The sequence below is a fragment of the Cucurbita pepo genome, chromosome LG16 (genome assembly GCF_002806865.2).
Source record: "Cucurbita pepo subsp. pepo cultivar mu-cu-16 chromosome LG16, ASM280686v2, whole genome shotgun sequence".
Classification (NCBI taxonomy): Eukaryota; Viridiplantae; Streptophyta; class Magnoliopsida; order Cucurbitales; family Cucurbitaceae; genus Cucurbita; species Cucurbita pepo.
The window spans coordinates 3,287,240-3,297,927 of NC_036653.1; the positions used below are offsets into that span (position 1 = coordinate 3,287,240).

Sequence of the window (10,688 nt, forward strand, 5' to 3'; positions counted from 1 at the left end):
AAAAAAAAAAAAAAAAAAAAAAAAAAAAAAAAAAAAAAAAAAAAAAAAAAAAAAAAGATTCTTAGTGATTGGTTGCTACCGGTGGATGTAGGGAAATTTCTTCTCTCCGAACCACGTAAACATCTTAGTGTCTCTTTGTTTAAATTTCGTTCGATGGTGTTGTGAGTACATTCGATCTTGGTTCCGCTATTGGTAAAACAATTAGTATCAGAGCTTTGTGGTTGTAGCATTCCGGCGCACAACAAATCTATGTGGTTATAAATGGGTTTATGAAAAAAAAAAAAAAAAAAAAANTTCTTCTCTCCGAACCACGTAAATATCTTAGTGTCTCTTCGTGGTAAAGAAGATGGAGGGAACACTATGATTCATCATTTACTTAGCTTGTAGAACACCGAGTGTCTCTTTGTGGTAAAAAAGATGGAGGGAACACTATGATTCACCATTTACTTAGCTTGTAGAACACCGAGCCTGAATATTAGGGCGATCAAATCATCAAAGGATTGATTCGAGTATGCTTTAATTCCTACCATTTTGTTAAGAATTTCTTCTTAATTTGTTTTGTTTTGTGTTAGAAATAACCCTTCTCCGCTGGTGTCCACTCTGAGTAGAAACTCTCATGGCTTTGTTTTGGGACCAATAAAGATTTGTTCCTTACTCATAAATCCATGATCATCTCCTAATTAGCCTATGTGGGACTCCCTCCCAACAATACTCAAGAATCCTCCCCTTGAACAAAGTACACCAGAGAGCCTCCTCTGAAGCCTACGGAGCCCTCACACAACCTCTCCTTAATTGAGGCTCGACTCCTTTCTCTGGAGCCCACGAACAAAGTACACCCTTTGTTCGACACTTCAGTCACTTTTGACTATATTTTTTAGGCTCACAACTTCTTTGTTCGACATTTGAAGATTCTATTGACATGGCTAAGTTAAGGGTATGACTCTAATAGAAATAACAACTTTCCACAATTGTATGATCAGCTCTTGTGACTTTGTTTTGGCTTCCCCAAAAGGTCTTAGTGTTAGGACCTATGCCTCCAAAGCCTAGTCATTAATTATTTAGTTTCTAACAATAATTTATTTTATTTGTAATTTTATTGCTATCCATCGTATGAAAATCCAAGGTTATTAATGTAATCTTGAACAGTATGTAGTTGACATACAAGAGGATCGTGTTCAAGTAATAACCTAAAGAGTCTATAGTATATGGATAAGGTTGGGTTCCTTATCCTAGTAACACTATTGATACAACCCACTTTATAGTCGTTACAAATGATTTGATCCAAATCGTTCATGTGGAGACATGTAATTAGGGGTATCCTATACAATGAGTTTGTATAATACTGGACCAAGAAATATTTAATCACTCTTTATAAATCCGTTAATTGAGAAGATTAATATTTCACATGATGATCATATGCGACTTGATCTTAATCCTGAGTCAGTATGAACTCCGGCCTATGAGGGCTTATCCTTTAATTTACATGGGTGAGAATGACTTTGTTAGCCAATTCAATATACCTAACATTTTGGGGATTTGACCAAATAGGGAGTTGGGAACATAATATCATGAGATAGAATTCACTTCTTTCCATATAAGGAATATAGATGAGTTGTTCTCTTAAGTACTGATTTCGAGACTTGAACAATGGCCTCACCCTCTCATTGGCCTGAGAGGGACTTGGTTTATGGTTGAATCATAAATAAATTGTTCATTAGAGAATCAGTGGTACTTAAGATGAAAGATGTAATTATATGGGTAAAACGGACTTTTGACCCAGTGGTAATTATGAACAACTCGTGAAGAATCGACTTGCTTGTAATGGTTATATCAATGGACATAACTTGTCCTGCGGTGCATAAGAGTGCAACTCTGGTCTACAATAGAGTGATCTATAGTTAATGAATGGAAATTGATTAATTAAAGAGTTTAAATATTAGTTTTGTATTATTGGAGCTATAAATAGGACCTTCGGGTTGAGCCAAAGACACACAAATCTCTCCTACTTCTCTGGAGAATGAAATTACATCTCGAGAGAATTCTCGAAATTATTCTTCTCCAATCTCTAACTATTCTTCTCCAATTCCTTAGGGATTTTCTTTGAAAGAAGATTGACCTTGTGCTCGAGTCATAGTAAGGAAGATGAAATTACATCTCCAGACAATTCTTGAAACTATTCTTCTCCAATTCCTTAAAGATTAACCTTGTGTTCGAGTCATAGTAAGGAAGATTGACCTTGTGTTCAAGTCATAGCAAGGAAAATTGACCTTGTGTTCAAGTCATAGCAAGGAATCTTGTGTTCGAGTCATAGCAAGGAAGATTGACCTTGTGTTCAAGTCATAGCAAGGAAGATTTCGTGGAATGTTGAAGAGCTTTTGCATGGTTGGAATACTTCAAGGAGTATTGCAATCTAAGATTTCTAGAAAGGTAAGTTTTTACTCTTCNCAAGAAACCTGACCTTGTGCTCGAGTCATAGAAAGGAAGATAAAATTACATCTCAAGAGAATTCTCGAAACTATTCTTCTCCAATCCCTAACTATTCTTCTCCAATTCCTTAAAGATTGACCTTGTGTTCGAGTCATAGCAAGGAAGATTGACCTAGTGTTCAAGTCATAGAAAGGAAGATTTCGTGGAATGTTGAAGAGCTTTTGCATGGTTGGAATACTTCAAGGAGTATTGCAATCTAAGATTTCTAGAAAGGTAAGTTTTTACTCTTCTATTTATTGCTTTTTTTTTAATTCATAATAAAAATCAAAACAGTTCCAATGATTTCGCTACGTGGATGAAGAGTTCATTCCCTTAACTTAGACCAATGAAGATGTATTACTTACTTATAAACTCATGATTATCTCCTAAATTAGCCAAGGTAGGACTCCATCCCAACAATCTTCAACATTACGAAAGTGTTTGGTTGTTGCCGGATATATTATTAGTCGGGATTGACACGTTATCTGTGACATTGGAGTGGCCATTATCTCAATTACTCAACAATTCAGAGGTATTAGAGAAAGCAAGAGCTGAGAGAGACTGTTTGATTGGGTACGAGCGTCTCGTTAATGAAGTTGATCTATCAAGTTTGAGATATGTTCAAGGAATAATCTTTGAAACTTTGCCGCTTAACCCAACTGCTCATCTTCTTGTACCACATTATGCATTTGAAGAATGCAAAATAGAAGGATATGATGTTCCTCGTACGTACACGGTAAGCTATTCCCAACTACCTTAACCTCGTTGTATTCGTTCTGTTGTCGGTGCGCCTAGACTTCCATCAAAACCCAAAAAACAAAAACTAAACGAATATATGTTGTAGGTACATCCGAGATGTACAACGCTATGGGAGCATGAGATGAAACAAGCATGATGTACAGTGAACGGGGATAAACAAGAAACGACAACGTAAATGACGTCGACGAGTTTCGAAGAAGATAGAGAATCCTCGGGAAATCTGGAAGAAGTCGGGTGTTGAAGAAGGATCCACCAGATCGGACCCAAACCCAAGTATCCAAACATGAGTACCCAAAGACTACATCCCAGCCCAGCAATACCTTCCACCCCGAAGTTCGTTCCAACCCAACAACACTGCCCAGCTCAACAAAACATTCCAGCCCAGTAACTAAATTTCAGCACTAAACCACTCGGCCCAAATTACAAGTCACAACCCAACCGACTCTCAATCCAATAATCACAGCCCTTCCACATAGATANTACAATTGTATGATCAGCTCTCGTGACTTTGTTTTGGCTTCCCCAAAAGGTCTTAGTGTTAGGATCTATGCCTCCAAAGCCTAGTAATTAATTATTTAGTTTCTAACAATAATTTTTTATTATTTTATTTGTAATTTTATTGCTATCCATCGTATGAAAATCCAAGGTTATTAATGTAATCTTGAACAGTATGTAGTTGACATACAAGAGGATCGTGTTCAAGTAATAACCTAAAGAGTCTATAGTATATGGATAAGGTTGGGTTCCTTATCCTAGTAACACTATTGATACAACCCACTTTATAGTCGTTACAAATGATTTGATCCAAATCGTTCATGTGGAGACATGTAATTAGGGGTATCCTATACAATGAGTTTGTATAATACTGGACCAAGAAATATTTAATCACTCTTTATAAATCCGTTAATTGAGAAGATTAATATTTCACATGATGATCATATGCGACTTGATCTTAATCCTGAGTCAGTATGAACTCCGGCCTATGAGGGCTTATCCTTTAATTTACATGGGTGAGAATGACTTTGTTAGCCAATTCAATATACCTAACATTTTGGGGATTTGACCAAATAGGGAGTTGGGAACATAATATCATGAGATAGAATTCACTTCTTTCCATATAAGGAATATAGATGAGTTGTTCTCTTAAGTACTGATTTCGAGACTTGAACAATGGCCTCACCCTCTCATTGGCCTGAGAGGGACTTGGTTTATGGTTGAATCATAAATAAATTGTTCATTAGAGAATCAGTGGTACTTAAGATGAAAGATGTAATTATATGGGTAAAACGGACTTTTGACCCAGTGGTAATTATGAACAACTCGTGAAGAATCGACTTGCTTGTAATGGTTATATCAATGGACATAACTTGTCCTGCGGTGCATAAGAGTGCAACTCTGGTCTACAATAGAGTGATCTATAGTTAATGAATGGAAATTGATTAATTAAAGAGTTTAAATATTAGTTTTGTATTATTGGAGCTATAAATAGGACCTTCGGGTTGAGCCAAAGACACACAAATCTCTCCTACTTCTCTGGAGAATGAAATTACATCTCGAGAGAATTCTCGAAATTATTCTTCTCCAATCTCTAACTATTCTTCTCCAATTCCTTAGGGATTTTCTTTGAAAGAAGATTGACCTTGTGCTCGAGTCATAGTAAGGAAGATGAAATTACATCTCCAGACAATTCTTGAAACTATTCTTCTCCAATTCCTTAAAGATTAACCTTGTGTTCGAGTCATAGTAAGGAAGATTGACCTTGTGTTCAAGTCATAGCAAGGAAAATTGACCTTGTGTTCAAGTCATAGCAAGGAATCTTGTGTTCGAGTCATAGCAAGGAAGATTGACCTTGTGTTCAAGTCATAGCAAGAAACCTGACCTTGTGCTCGAGTCATAGAAAGGAAGATAAAATTACATCTCAAGAGAATTCTCGAAACTATTCTTCTCCAATCCCTAACTATTCTTCTCCAATTCCTTAAAGATTGACCTTGTGTTCGAGTCATAGCAAGGAAGATTGACCTAGTGTTCAAGTCATAGAAAGGAAGATTTCGTGGAATGTTGAAGAGCTTTTGCATGGTTGGAATACTTCAAGGAGTATTGCAATCTAAGATTTCTAGAAAGGTAAGTTTTTACTCTTCTATTTATTGCTTTTTTTTTAATTCATAATAAAAATCAAAACAGTTCCAATGATTTCGCTACGTGGATGAAGAGTTCATTCCCTTAACTTAGACCAATGAAGATGTATTACTTACTTATAAACTCATGATTATCTCCTAAATTAGCCAAGGTAGGACTCCATCCCAACAATCTTCAACATTACGAAAGTGTTTGGTTGTTGCCGGATATATTATTAGTCGGGATTGACACGTTATCTGTGACATTGGAGTGGCCATTATCTCAATTACTCAACAATTCAGAGGTATTAGAGAAAGCAAGAGCTGAGAGAGACTGTTTGATTGGGTACGAGCGTCTCGTTAATGAAGTTGATCTATCAAGTTTGAGATATGTTCAAGGAATAATCTTTGAAACTTTGCCGCTTAACCCAACTGCTCATCTTCTTGTACCACATTATGCATTTGAAGAATGCAAAATAGAAGGATATGATGTTCCTCGTACGTACACGGTAAGCTATTCCCAACTACCTTAACCTCGTTGTATTCGTTCTGTTGTCGGTGCGCCTAGACTTCCATCAAAACCCAAAAAACAAAAACTAAACGAATATATGTTGTAGGTACATCCGAGATGTACAACGCTATGGGAGCATGAGATGAAACAAGCATGATGTACAGTGAACGGGGATAAACAAGAAACGACAACGTAAATGACGTCGACGAGTTTCGAAGAAGATAGAGAATCCTCGGGAAATCTGGAAGAAGTCGGGTGTTGAAGAAGGATCCACCAGATCGGACCCAAACCCAAGTATCCAAACATGAGTACCCAAAGACTACATCCCAGCCCAGCAATACCTTCCACCCCGAAGTTCGTTCCAACCCAACAACACTGCCCAGCTCAACAAAACATTCCAGCCCAGTAACTAAATTTCAGCACTAAACCACTCGGCCCAAATTACAAGTCACAACCCAACCGACTCTCAATCCAATAATCACAGCCCTTCCACATAGATAGTAGACGACCTGTGCACTCAAGAGAGGAACCCGAGATATGCACTAACCCGGAACTGATTTTGACCCTAATCAAAGTCGGTGTGATGCCATATTTCAAAAATTCTAAGTTAAAACATTAGAATTGTGAAACGAAATGAACATCCTAATAGGAAACGACTTTCGGTGGCATTTGGAACAACTTCGAGGAACAGAGGATTAGCGTACTCGAATTTAGGAAAACGCTGCCTAAGGGAAACTAAGTAAGTGATCTTACTATAAAATAGGTTGGACAATTGTTGGATGTATGACGACATGTGTTTAGTGGCCCCTGTATACATTATTTATGTTTTATACTTATGTTGCTTTGATGCTGATGTATGATATATGACATATGATGACATGAATGAGTTATATGATGATAATGATGTTGTTAAATGATGACGTTATGGTGATGTATGAAAGATTTTGAAATTTCCTTAACATGACGTTATTTCCATATTAAGATGAGATTCATGTTTTAAACGTCATGGCGCATGATGACAATGATTTTTCCTAGGACACAACCCTAGTTAATGTTAATGATGATGAATGCATGAACATCATTGCCATATATTACTTAGAGTAATATAAGGATCAGAAATTGGGGTTGTGCCATAAACAAGTTTTTAAGATGAGAAATCATAGGGACCTCATGCATGCAGTGTGTCACAATTACACTCTTGATGGCAGTGGACTTGCGATTGTGCGACACTCACTTTCCAACGACAAGTGAGCTAAGCCAATTTGTTCTTACGTCACCTACGGCCAAGCGACGTATGCTCGAACCTCTGGCCTCGGTTTAAGAAGAAAGTTTTAGAAAACGAGGACAGAGAGAGATTTTTGAAAGAGACGTTATATATGCAAGCAAGAGAGTAACAACAACGGCTCACAGTATATAACCTTTGGTAGGGAGAAGTTGACAACTAGTCAGATTCTCCTATAGTACATTTTGAGGCATTTCATATCTGGCAGGCCTAGACATGATTTTTTCGAAACTCATACTCCCTAGAAATACAAAAGTAAAACACTAGAACATGGAAAGACATAAAGGGTTTGGCTTGTCATGGGCATGCGGCCATGGGCAACACGCCTTGGACGAGCATGACCGTGACACAGTGTATACATAAACATTGTTGAAAAAGATTTAGTTGTTATTTTTATGTTTTAAGTTCGAATATAAGATGACTGATATGATCTTATGCCGATATCAAATCATAGATATGATCTTAGGCCAGATTCTTTGTTTTGGTATGATATTCTACTTTCTGTTAAGATTTTATTTTTATCGTCCGTTAACCATTGTATTGGCTATAAATATAGTCATTGTTCACCTAATGAAGTATTGAATTTCCATCCTTCTACAAACTTATCTTCATTAAATTTAACATTTGGTATCAGAGCCTTGTCTCTTTCAGCCGCAGCTAAAGATGACTACTTAAGGCAGCTTTCTTCAACTAGCAGTACCAAAATTTGTTGGTCACTACGATCATTAGAGCATGTTAATGGAGAACTTTCTTCGCTCTTGAGAATATTGGCAAGTAGTTGAGTCTGGGATTTCTGCTATAGCAGATGATGATTACTCAGATGAACAGAACAAGGAGGTAGCATATCAGAAATTGAAAGACTTAAGAGCTAAGAACTACCTTTTCCAGGCCATCGATTGCGTAATTCTAAAGACTATTTGGATAAAGAAACTTCAAAAGGAATTTGGAATTCAACGAAGAAAAAAATTCAAGGAAATACAAAGGTGAAACGAGCACAACTACAGGCTCTACGCAAGCACTTTGATACCCTTCATATGAAGGAAGGTGAGATTGTTTCTGATTTCTTTTCTCGTACTCTCACAATTGCTAATAAAAATGCGTTTCTATGGTGAAAAGATGAGTGATGTTAGCATTATTGAGAAAATCATGCGCTCCATGACTTCAAAGTTTGATTACGTGACTTGCTCCATTGAAGAATCCAACGATTTGGACATCATGACCATTGATGAATTGCAGAGTAGTCTACTAGTTCATGAACAACGTATGCAAAGACATACTGTGGAAGAGCATGCGTTGAAGATCACTCTTGACAACATTACAGGGAGAACAAATCGTGGAGGTGGCACAATTCGAGGTAGAGGACGAGAACATGGGAGACCAGGTTTTAACAAAACTCTTGTTGAGTGTTTTTATTGTTATGACCTTGATCATTTTCAGTATGAATGTCCCAAGAAGAGTAAGGGAAACGAATCACAAGCTCATTTTGCTGAAACTTCTGAATCGCTACTTCTCATGGAATATGTTGAAGAGATGGTAGAACAAAAGGAGGACTCAACAGGTTGTTTGTCTGAAATTGAAGCTCCAGGGTTCATGAGCAAATCAAATCTTTCATTCATTTACTTACTCTCCCGTAATAGAATATCTTCTTCTTCTAGCTGAGATAAGGCAAGCAAGGTCATAAAATAAGGGAAGGTGTAATAGGGGTTAAGTCGCTTCTTTCTCTTTCTTTCTCNGACTTCTTTCACTAAAGCATATTCCATTCTGTCCGTGATTTAACCTATATCTATTGTTCTTTCTCTTTGGCTCATTACATTAAAGGTGAAAGAAGTTGTAACAATAAAAGAATTGCTTCTTGTGGCACATGTTGAAAAAGCAACAGACGAAACCATGCAGTTATGTGGCACATCACATCGACAACTTACTACAACCTCTACACCACAACAAAACGGAGTGGCAAAAAGAAAAATGCACTTGGATGAGGAGGTTTATGTGGCACAACCTCTTGGTTATGTGAACGGGGAGAAGGGAGAGATTCACACGTTATGGCGAAGATATCTGGCGATGGAGATGGGTTTTTGCCAGAGGTTAGTAACGGACAGGTGGTGGATTCCCAGCTACGTCGACGCCGATTCCGCCACCAAATCCAACATTGTTGATGATCTCGGGATCTTTTAGGGAGGGGAAAAGCTCGTCGCAGCGGTGGACGTTAGTCAGGTCGAGTATGGACGCCGACGACTTCTTGAACTTATTTCATGGTTCGGATCCAGTGAAGGTGGAGCTCAATCACCTTGAGAATGAAGTACGAGATAAGGATAGAGAGCAAGAGGAAGCTCAGACGAAGATCAAGGCTTTGAAGTTGTCTGAGCGGCTCAGAAAGAAGGCAGTTGAAGAGCTTACTGAAGAACTATCAAAGGCCAAGGAGAAATTAAAGTTGACAGAACCGCTTCTTGAAAGCTAGAATCTTGAAATAAAGACAATCTATTATGAGAAGAAGGCTTCAATGGCAGCTCAATTTGTCGCTCATGCTACTCAAAAGGATGATGACATGCCTCCAATAGATAACATTTTTGCACCTTTGAAGGCTGAGCTCAAGCTTGCACGACAGGAGATTGCAAAGCTTCAAGATGACAACAAAGCATTGGATCGTCTAACCAAATCAAAGGAAGTGGCTTTGGTTGATGCTGAGAGGATTATTCAAAGTGCCCTCGGCAAGGCCTTTATGGTGGATGATTTACAGATCACAAATCAAGAGTTAATGAAATAGATAGAGATTTGTCAGGAAGAAAACAAAATCTTGGACAAGATGCATCGACAGAAAGTTGCAGAGGTTAAAAAATTAATTCAAACTCTGAGGGAGCTGGAGGAGGTTGTCCTTGCTGCGGGATATGGCTGCTGGGGTGCTGTGAGAGATTTGTTGAACACAACTCACTGTGGGAAACACTCGCACTCTTTATTAACACCAATCGAGAAGAGAATACAAGACACTCTGTAGAATACTACTGCTTTTTATTGTTTTTGGATTTCTTGGATGAATAACCTAGGTAGGGTGGAGAGGTATTTATACTAAGAGTAAGCAATCTATATTTAACCAATCTAAATCTAGACCTAACCGATTTGAATCTAGACCTAACAAATTTGAATATTTCTCCTAAAATATCTAGATCTCTTTCTCCTACAATCTCTACTAAAATAAATATACTGAAGCTCATACAATAATTGGGCTTGACTCTATTGGGCTAGTGATGATATTTCAACACTCCCCCTCAGCACTAGTCCTCATTCGCTGCACCATGTTGAGCTGACAGCGAAAACTCTCATGTTTGCCAGTATTCAGCCCTTTTGTAAACAAGTCTGCCACTTGGTCATCTGTCTTGATCTGCTGCATCTCGATTTCTTCCTTTAGGACCTTCTCTCTAATGAAATGGTAGTGCACCTCCACATGCTTTGTTCTAGCATGAAACACTGGATTTTCTGCAAGGCGAATCGCAGATTGGTTGTCGCAAAGAAGTGATATTGGATAGTCAATTTTCTGGTGCAAATCTTCCATCAAGAGTTT

The 10,688-nt window shown here is 37.9% G+C and overlaps 1 pseudogene; it reads left to right on the forward strand.

The window, feature by feature from the left end:
- Positions 1-9,174: 9,174 nt before the first annotated feature.
- The window catches only part of LOC111777760, a 5,921-nt pseudogene continuing 4,407 nt past the window's right edge, over positions 9,175-10,688 (forward strand).